The 10,858-nt window shown below is 45.2% G+C and overlaps 2 non-coding genes across 2 annotated transcripts; both read left to right on the top strand.

Annotated features, from left to right (window-relative positions):
- Positions 1 to 4,291: 4,291 nt before the first annotated feature.
- On the top strand, positions 4,292 to 4,365 carry trnan-guu (transfer RNA asparagine (anticodon GUU)). Its single transcript has one exon. It is a non-coding gene; the product is annotated as a tRNA-Asn (tRNA).
- Positions 4,366 to 8,697: 4,332 nt separating this feature from the next.
- Positions 8,698 to 8,771, top strand: trnan-guu (transfer RNA asparagine (anticodon GUU)). The gene has a single exon. It is a non-coding gene; the product is annotated as a tRNA-Asn (tRNA).
- The last annotated feature ends 2,087 nt before the right edge of the window (positions 8,772 to 10,858 follow it).

Here is a 10,858-nt window from a genome sequence, read left to right as displayed (position 1 = left end):
TCGCCCCTTATTGAGCGTTTCACTTAGCGCCCTTGGACGTGCTTGTTCTGCTCTCTATGTTTGCATTGGTGTCTTCTTTTCCTGATTATTTAACAACGCTGCTCTGATCCATTACCTGACTGTTTCCATGCATTCATGAGAAGCAATTTTAAATGATATGAGCAAAAACCATGCACAGACGTCGAACCCATATATTAAGGACGGTCGGGCTACGAAAAAAGCAATGCAAATTCATTCAATGGCTGCACAATCTGGGACTGTTCCACCGCTGGGATTAGGGAAAACAAGTTGAATGCGGTGGACCATTTTAATGATATTTTACCTGCATCAAATAAGTTCACTTTTATTGATGTACACTAAAAGTCCCTGGCTGACATTGTTCCAGTCCACTGCTGACAGCTGATCAAAGCAGGTGTGGAATTGCTCGTGACAGCTGAGCACCAAGCGCTGAATTTTCTTCAGTTTTCAAATCCAATTCCACACATCGTGACTCAGAATCACTGCTGTGAGAGTGGGAAATCGCTGCAAATACTCAACAGGACGGGCAACTTGTGAAAACTCTTTCAATTTTTGTTGTACAGACTTTTCTTGAAACTTCAAACTGGACCATATGGCAATATAAAGCGTGTGTGTGTGTCTGTGTCTGTGGCTGTGATGGTTCTATCGAAACTGAGAGTCTTGATGTTATGAGGGCGATGCATTGTGAGTGTGTCAGTTGTAAATCTCCTTTTATTTTGATAATATATATCAGGTTCTAAATATATAAATATTGTGCACTTGAGTATTATGGGTGCATCAGTGTGCTCATTCTGAATAAATGTGTGTGTGTGTGTGCGTGTGTTACTTCTCAATGTATTTGTGTGTATCTGTGTTGTGTATACATTTTTCTATGTGTCAAAGCAAAGTAAGAGAGCAATAAATAAGCAGAAAGTACACATAAACTCACACAATGCCACAACACGGTTCAGAAACATGCACACAAACTCACACAGTCCTAAAACACCGTTCAGAGACACATTAAACTCACACCGTCCCACAACACGCTGCAAAGCCACACACAAACTCACACGGTCCCACAGCACGGTTCAGAGACATACACAAACTTACACAGTCCCACAACACGGTTCAGACACGCACACACAATCTCACTCAGTCCCGCCGTTCATTTAAAATACCTGTCGAGCACGATAGATCTTAAAACCAGAGACGTTCACCATCCTGACTGCACATATCCATTCCAGTAGCGAAAGGGGGAGCACTGGCTCCGGCCAGTTCTGATATAGCACGAGGCTTGTCAATCAAGTCATGCTCCACCCAGCCCAGATTGAGTCACCTACCAGGTCGCAGTTTACTGTGTGTCAGAACCTGCCCCTCAGGTGTGGGAGATTCCAAGCTTAGTCTGTCGGTTAAAAGGGCATGGGGGCAGATTGGCCTTTTGCCATGTGGCAGTATCCTCAATAAAAGCCTCTTTGCCTGGGAAACCGGGTCTAACGGTAGCTACCTGGAGACGAACCGTCAACATTGTGAGTGCAAAAGCAAACGAATGGTGGATGCTGGAAATCTGAAATGAAAAGAGAAAATGCAGGAAATGCGCAGCAACTCAGGCAGCACATCTGGAAAGACAAACAGTGTTAGACTTTCTGGTGGGTAGCCTTTCTTCACAACTGGATAAAGGTTAGAGATTGAACAGGTATAAAGCGAGTGCAGAGGCAGAGGGAAAGGCGAAGGGGCAAGTCTGGGATAGGGTGGAACTGTGGCCTGGAGAGTTTGTCTGTCAGGGGAAAGATTTCCGCAGCAGAACAGTGTGACATTGTTAAATGAGCTCTGTTTTGTGCTTCGTACAATTGTTGAATTGCCGCAACCATTTTGACATTGTCCTCTTGTGAAATGGTTCTCCGACTGACGGAAAAAGTGCTGGGGAGAAATTTTGATCTGTACCACCAGATGGCAGAGATAAACAGATACCACCCCGCAGCGTCGATCTGGAAAAGCTGATGACTGGCAGGATTCTCCAGCTCACACGACCTGAGACTCGAATTCATTGAAACACTGGTTTGCAGTGTCTTGGGTGATTTGGCTGTGGTCGTCTCTGTGGCGCAATTCGCTAGCGCGTTCGGCTGTTAACCAAAAGGTTGGTGGTTCAAGCCCACCCAGGTACGACGGCCCTTATTGAGCGTTTCACTTAGCGCCCCTGGACGTGCTTGTTCTTCTCTCTGTGTTTGCATTGGTGTCTTCTTTTCCTGATTATTTAACAACGCTGCTCTGATCCATTACCTGACTGTTTCCATGCATTCATGATAAGCAATTTTCAATGAAATGAGCAAAAACCATGCACAGACGTCGAACCCATGCTAGATATATTAAGGTCGGTCGGGCTTCGAAAAAAGCAATGCAAATTCATTCAATGGCTGCACAATCTGGGACTGTTCCACCGCTGGGATTAGGGAAAACAAGTTGAATGCGGTGGTCCATTTTAATGATATTTTACCTGCATCAAATAAGTTCACTTTTATTGATGTACACTAAAAGTCCCTGGCTGACATTGTTCCAGTCCACTGCTAACAGCTGATCAAAGCAGGTGTGGAATTGCTCGTGACAGCTGAGCACCAAGCGCTGAATTTTCTTCAGTTTTCAAATCCAATTCCACACATCGTGACTCAGAATCACTGCTGTGAGAGTGGGAAATCGCTGCAAATACTCAACAGGACGGGCAACTTGTGAAAACTCTTTCAATTTTTGTTGTACAGACTTTTCTTGAAACTTCAAACTGGACCATATGGCAATAGAAAGCGTGTGTGTGTGTCTGTGGCTGTGGCTGTCATGGTTCTATCGAAACTGAGAATATTGATGTTGTGAGGGCGATGCATTGTGAGTGTGTCAGTTGTAAATCTCCTTTTATTTTGATAATATATATCAGGTTCTAAATATATAAATATTGTGCACTTGAGTATTATGGGTGTATCAGTGTGCTCATTCTGAATAAATGTGTGTGTGTGTGCGTGTGTTACTTCTCAATGTATTTGTGTGTATCTGTGTTGTGTATAAATTTTTCTATGTGTCAAAGCAAAGTAAGAGAGCAATAAATAAGCAGAAAGTACACATAAACTCACACAATGCCACAACACGGTTCAGAAACACGCACACAAACTCACACAGTACGACAAAACGGTTCAGAAACCCGCAGACAAACTCACACAGTCCTAGAACACCGTTCAGAGACACATTAAACTCACAGCGTCCCACAACACGCTGCAAAGCCACACACAAATCACACGGTCCCACAGCACGGTTCAGAGACATACACAAACTTACACAGTCCCACAACACGGTTCAGACACGCACACACAATCTGACTCAGTCCCGCCGTTCATTTAAAATACCTGTCGAGCACGATAGATCTTAAAACCAGAGACGTTCACCATCCTGACTGCACATATCCATTCCAGTAGCGAAAGGAGGAGCACTGGCTCCGGCCAGTTCTGATATAGCACGAGGCTTGTCAATCAAGTCATGCTCCACCCAGCCCAGATTGAGTCACCTACCAGGTCGCAGTTTACTGTGTGTCAGAACCTGCCCCTCAGGTGTGGGAGATTCCAAGCTTAGTCTGTCGGTTAAAAGGGCATGGGGCCAGATTGGCCTTTTGCCATGTGGCAGTATCCTCAAAAAAAGCCTCTTTGCCTGGGAAACCGGGTCTAACGGTAGGTACCTGGAGACGAACCGCCAACATTGTGAGTGCAAAAGCAAACGAATGGTGGATGCTGGAAATGTGAAATGAAAAGAGAAAATGCAGGAAATGCGCAGCAACTCAGGCAGCACATCTGGAAAGACAAACAGTGTTAGACTTTCTGGTGGGTAGCCTTTCTTCACAACTGGATAAAGGTTAGAGATTGAACAGATATAAAGCGAGTGCAGAGGCAGAGGGAAAGGCGAAGGGGCAAGGTGTGGGACAGGTTGGAACTGTGGCCTGGAGAGTTTGTCTGTCAGGGGAAAGATTTCCGCAGCAGAACAGTGTGACATTGTTAAATGAGCTCTGTTTTGTGCTTCGTACAATTGTTGAATTGCCGCAACCGTTTTGACATTGTCCCCTTGTGAAATGGTTCTCCGACTGACGGAAAAAGTGCTGGGGAGAAATTTTGATTTTTACCACCAGATGGCAGAGATAAACAGATACCATCCCGCAGCGACGATCTGGAAAAGCTGATGACTGGCAGGATTCTCCAGCTCACACGACCTGAGACTCGAATTCATTGAAACACTGGTTTGCAGTGTCTTGGGTGATTTTGCTGTGGTCGTCTCTGTGGCGCAATTGGCTAGCGCGTTCGGCTGTTAATCGAAAGGTTGGTGGTTCAAGCCCACCCCGGAACGTCGACCCTTATTGAGCGTTTCACTTAGCGCCCTTGGACGTGCTTGTTCTGCTCTCTATGTTTGCATTGGTGTCTTCTTTTCCTGATTATTTAACAACGCTGCTCTGATCCATTACCTGACTGTTTCCATGCATTCATGAGAAGCAATTTTAAATGATATGAGCAAAAACCATGCACAGACGTCGAACCCATATATTAAGGACGGTCGGGCTACGAAAAAAGCAATGCAAATTCATTCAATGGCTGCACAATCTGGGACTGTTCCACCGCTGGGATTAGGGAAAACAAGTTGAATGCGGTGGACCATTTTAATGATATTTTACCTGCATCAAATAAGTTCACTTTTATTGATGTACACTAAAAGTCCCTGGCTGACATTGTTCCAGTCCACTGCTGACAGCTGATCAAAGCAGGTGTGGAATTGCTCGTGACAGCTGAGCACCAAGCGCTGAATTTTCTTCAGTTTTCAAATCCAATTCCACACATCGTGACTCAGAATCACTGCTGTGAGAGTGGGAAATCGCTGCAAATACTCAACAGGACGGGCAACTTGTGAAAACTCTTTCAATTTTTGTTGTACAGACTTTTCTTGAAACTTCAAACTGGACCATATGGCAATATAAAGCGTGTGTGTGTGTCTGTGTCTGTGGCTGTGATGGTTCTATCGAAACTGAGAGTCTTGATGTTATGAGGGCGATGCATTGTGAGTGTGTCAGTTGTAAATCTCCTTTTATTTTGATAATATATATCAGGTTCTAAATATATAAATATTGTGCACTTGAGTATTATGGGTGCATCAGTGTGCTCATTCTGAATAAATGTGTGTGTGTGTGTGCGTGTGTTACTTCTCAATGTATTTGTGTGTATCTGTGTTGTGTATACATTTTTCTATGTGTCAAAGCAAAGTAAGAGAGCAATAAATAAGCAGAAAGTACACATAAACTCACACAATGCCACAACACGGTTCAGAAACATGCACACAAACTCACACAGTCCGACAAAACGGTTCAGAAACCCGCAGACAAACTCACACAGTCCTAAAACACCGTTCAGAGACACATTAAACTCACACCGTCCCACAACACGCTGCAAAGCCACACACAAACTCACACGGTCCCACAGCACGGTTCAGAGACATACACAAACTTACACAGTCCCACAACACGGTTCAGACACGCACACACAATCTCACTCAGTCCCGCCGTTCATTTAAAATACCTGTCGAGCACGATAGATCTTAAAACCAGAGACGTTCACCATCCTGACTGCACATATCCATTCCAGTAGCGAAAGGGGGAGCACTGGCTCCGGCCAGTTCTGATATAGCACGAGGCTTGTCAATCAAGTCATGCTCCACCCAGCCCAGATTGAGTCACCTACCAGGTCGCAGTTTACTGTGTGTCAGAACCTGCCCCTCAGGTGTGGGAGATTCCAAGCTTAGTCTGTCGGTTAAAAGGGCATGGGGGCAGATTGGCCTTTTGCCATGTGGCAGTATCCTCAATAAAAGCCTCTTTGCCTGGGAAACCGGGTCTAACGGTAGCTACCTGGAGACGAACCGTCAACATTGTGAGTGCAAAAGCAAACGAATGGTGGATGCTGGAAATCTGAAATGAAAAGAGAAAATGCAGGAAATGCGCAGCAACTCAGGCAGCACATCTGGAAAGACAAACAGTGTTAGACTTTCTGGTGGGTAGCCTTTCTTCACAACTGGATAAAGGTTAGAGATTGAACAGGTATAAAGCGAGTGCAGAGGCAGAGGGAAAGGCGAAGGGGCAAGTCTGGGATAGGGTGGAACTGTGGCCTGGAGAGTTTGTCTGTCAGGGGAAAGATTTCCGCAGCAGAACAGTGTGACATTGTTAAATGAGCTCTGTTTTGTGCTTCGTACAATTGTTGAATTGCCGCAACCATTTTGACATTGTCCCCTTGTGAAATGGTTCTCCGACTGACGGAAAAAGTGCTGGGGAGAAATTTTGATCTGTACCACCAGATGGCAGAGATAAACAGATACCACCCCGCAGCGTCGATCTGGAAAAGCTGATGACTGGCAGGATTCTCCAGCTCACACGACCTGAGACTCGAATTCATTGAAACACTGGTTTGCAGTGTCTTGGGTGATTTGGCTGTGGTCGTCTCTGTGGCGCAATTCGCTAGCGCGTTCGGCTGTTAACCAAAAGGTTGGTGGTTCAAGCCCACCCAGGTACGACGGCCCTTATTGAGCGTTTCACTTAGCGCCCCTGGACGTGCTTGTTCTTCTCTCTGTGTTTGCATTGGTGTCTTCTTTTCCTGATTATTTAACAACGCTGCTCTGATCCATTACCTGACTGTTTCCATGCATTCATGATAAGCAATTTTCAATGAAATGAGCAAAAACCATGCACAGACGTCGAACCCATGCTAGATATATTAAGGTCGGTCGGGCTTCGAAAAAAGCAATGCAAATTCATTCAATGGCTGCACAATCTGGGACTGTTCCACCGCTGGGATTAGGGAAAACAAGTTGAATGCGGTGGTCCATTTTAATGATATTTTACCTGCATCAAATAAGTTCACTTTTATTGATGTACACTAAAAGTCCCTGGCTGACATTGTTCCAGTCCACTGCTAACAGCTGATCAAAGCAGGTGTGGAATTGCTCGTGACAGCTGAGCACCAAGCGCTGAATTTTCTTCAGTTTTCAAATCCAATTCCACACATCGTGACTCAGAATCACTGCTGTGAGAGTGGGAAATCGCTGCAAATACTCAACAGGACGGGCAACTTGTGAAAACTCTTTCAATTTTTGTTGTACAGACTTTTCTTAAAACTTCAAACTGGACCATATGGCAATATAAAGCGTGTGTGTGTGTCTGTGGCTGTGGCTGTGATGGTTCTATCGAAACTGAGAGTCTTGATGTTATGAGGGCGATGCATTGTGAGTGTGTCAGTTGTAAATCTCCTTTTATTTTGATAATATATATCAGGTTCTAAATATATAAATATTGTGCACTTGAGTATTATGGGTGTATCAGTGTGCTCATTCTGAATAAATGTGTGTGTGTGTGCGTGTGTTACTTCTCAATGTATTTGTGTGTATCTGTGTTGTGTATACATTTTTCTATGTGTCAAAGCAAAGTAAGAGAGCAATAAATAAGCAGAAAGTACACATAAACACACACAGTGCCACTACACGGTTCAGAAACACGCACACAAACTCACACAGTCCGACAAAACGGTTCAGAAACCCGCAGACAAACTCACACAGTCCTAGAACACCGTTCAGAGACACATTAAACTCACAGCGTCCCACAACACGCTGCAAAGCCACACACAAACTCACACGGTCCCACAGCACGGTTCAGAGACATACACAAACTTACACAGTCCCACAACACGGTTCAGACACGCACACACAATCTCACTCAGTCCCGCCGTTCATTTAAAATACCTGTCGAGCACGATAGATCTTAAAACCAGAGACGTTCACCATCCTGACTGCACATATCCATTCCAGTAGCGAAAGGGGGAGCACTGGCTCCGGCCAGTTCTGATATAGCACGAGGCTTGTCAATCAAGTCATGCTCCACCCAGCCCAGATTGAGTCACCTACCAGGTCGCAGTTTACTGTGTGTCAGAACCTGCCCCTCAGGTGTGGGAGATTCCAAGCTTAGTCTATCGGTTAAAAGGGCATGGGGGCAGATTGGCCTTTTGCCATGTGGCAGTATCCTCAATAAAAGCCTCTTTGCCTGGGAAACCGGGTCTAACGGTAGCTACCTGGAGATGAACCGTCAACATTGTGAGTGCAAAAGCAAACGAATGGTGGATGCTGGAAATCTGAAATGGAAAGAGAAAATGCAGGAAATGCGCAGCAACTCAGGCAGCACATCTGGAAAGACAAACAGTGTTAGACTTTCTGGTGGGTAGCCTTTCTTCACAACTGGATAAAGGTTAGAGATTGAACAGGCATACAGCGAGTGCAGAGGCAGAGGGCAAGGCGAAGGGGCAGGGTCTGGGATAGGGTGGAACTGTGGCCTGGAGAGTTTCTGTCAGGGGAAAGATTTCCGCAGCAGAACAGTGTGACATTGTTAAATGAGCTCTGTTTTGTGCTTCGTACAATTGTTGAATTGCCGCAACCGTTTTGACATTGTCCCCTTGTGAAATGGTTCTCCGACTGACGGAAAAAGTGCTGGGGAGAAATTTTGATTTGTACCACCAGATGGCAGAGATAAACAGATACCATCCCGCAGCGTCGATCTGGAAAAGCTGATGACTGGCAGGATTCTCCAGCTCACACGACCTGAGACTCGAATTCATTGAAACACTGGTTTGCAGAGTCTTGCGTGATTTTGCTGTGGTCGTCTCTGTGGCGCAATTGGCTAGCGCGTTCGGCTGTTAATCGAAAGGTTGGTGGTTTGAGCCCACCCAGGGACGTCGGCCCTGATTAAGCGTTTCACTTAGCGCCCCTCGACGTGCGTGTTCTACTCTCTGTGTTTGCATTGGTGTCTTCTTTTCCTGATTATTTAACAACGCTGCTCTGATCCATTACCTGACTGTTTCCATGCATTCATGATAAGCAATTTTCAATGAAATGAGCAAAAACCATGCACAGACGTCGAACCCATGCTAAATATATTAAGGTCGGTCGGGCTTCGAAAAAAGCAATGCAAATTCATTCAATGGCTGCACAATCTGGGACTGTTCCACCGCTGGGATTAGGGAAAACAAGTTGAATGCGGTGGACCATTTTAATGATATTTTACCTGCATCAAATAAGTTCACTTTTATTGATGTACACTAAAAGTCCCTGGCTGACATTGTTCCAGTCCACTGCTAACAGCTGATCAAAGCAGGTGTGGAATTGCTCGTGACAGCTGAGCACCAAGCGCTGAATTTTCTTCAGTTTTCAAATCCAATTCCACACATCGTGACTCAGAATCACTGCTGTGAGAGTGGGAAATCGTTGCAAATACTCAACAGGACGGGCAACTTGTGAAAACTCTTTCAATTTTTGTTGTACAGACTTTTCTTAAAACTTCAAACTGGACCATATGGCAATATAAAGCGTGTGTGTGTGTCTGTGGCTGTCATGGTTCGATCGAAACTGTGAGTCTTGATGTTATGAGGGCGATGCATTGTGAGTGTGTCAGTTGTAAATCTCCTTTTATTTTGATAATATATATCAGGTTCTAAATATATAAATATTGTGCACTTGAGTATTATGGGTGTATCAGTGTGCTCATTCTGAATAACTGTGTGTGTGTGTGTGCGTGTGTTACTTCTCAATGTATTTGTGTGTATCTGTGTTGTGAATACATTTTTCTATGTGTCAAAGCAAAGTAAGAGAGCAATAAATAAGCAGAAAGTACACATAAACTCACACAATGCCACAACACGGTTCAGAAACACGCACACAAACTCACACAGTCCTAGAACACCGTTCAGAGACACATTAAACTCACAGCGTCCCACAACACGCTGCAAAGCCACACACAAACTCACACGGTCCCACAGCACGGTTCAGAGACATACACAAACTTACACAGTCCCACAACACGGTTCAGACACGCACACACAATCTCACTCAGTCCCGCCGTTCATTTAAAATACCTGTCGAGCACGATAGATCTTAAAACCAGAGACGTTCACCATCCTGACTGCACATATCCATTCCAGTAGCGAAAGGGGGAGCACTGGCTCCGGCCAGTTCTGATATAGCACGAGGCTTGTCAATCAAGTCATGCTCCACCCAGCCCAGATTGAGTCACCTACCAGGTCGCAGTTTACTGTGTGTCAGAACCTGCCCCTCAGGTGTGGGAGATTCCAAGCTGAGTCTATCGGTTAAAAGGGCATGGGGTCAGATTGGCCTTTTGCCATGTGGCAGTATCCTCAAAAAAAGCCTCTTTGCCTGGGAAACCGGGTCTAACGGTAGCTACCTGGAGACGAACCGTCAACATTGTGAGTGCAAAAGCAAACGAATGGTGGATGCTGGAAATCTGAAATGAAAAGAGAAAATGCAGGAAATGCGCAGCAACTCAGGCAGCACATCTGGAAAGACAAACAGTGTTAGACTTTCTGGTGGGTAGCCTTTCTTCACAACTGGATAAAGGTTAGAGATTGAACAGGTATAAAGCGAGTGCAGAGGCAGAGGGCAAGGCGAAGGGGCAGGGACTGGGATAGGGTGGAACTGTGGCCTGGAGAGTTTGTCTGTCAGGGGAAAGATTTCCGCAGCAGAACAGTGTGACATTGTTAAATGAGCTCTGTTTTGTGCTTCATACAATTGTTGAATTGCCGCAACCGTTTTGACATTGTCCCCTTGTGAAATGGTTCTCCGACTGACGGAAAAAGTGCTGGGGAGAAATTTTGATTTGTACCACCAGATGGCAGAGATAAACAGATACCATTCCGCAGCGTCGATCTGGAAAAGCTGATGACTGGCAGGATTCTCCAGCTCACACGACCTGAGACTCGAATTCATTGAAACACTGGTTTGCAGTGTCTTGCGTGATTTTGCTGTGGTC

The sequence above is a fragment of the Heterodontus francisci genome, chromosome 22 (assembly GCF_036365525.1).
Source record: "Heterodontus francisci isolate sHetFra1 chromosome 22, sHetFra1.hap1, whole genome shotgun sequence".
Lineage (NCBI taxonomy): Eukaryota > Metazoa > Chordata > Chondrichthyes > Heterodontiformes > Heterodontidae > Heterodontus > Heterodontus francisci.
This window is presented reverse-complemented; position numbering and strand designations above follow the sequence as displayed.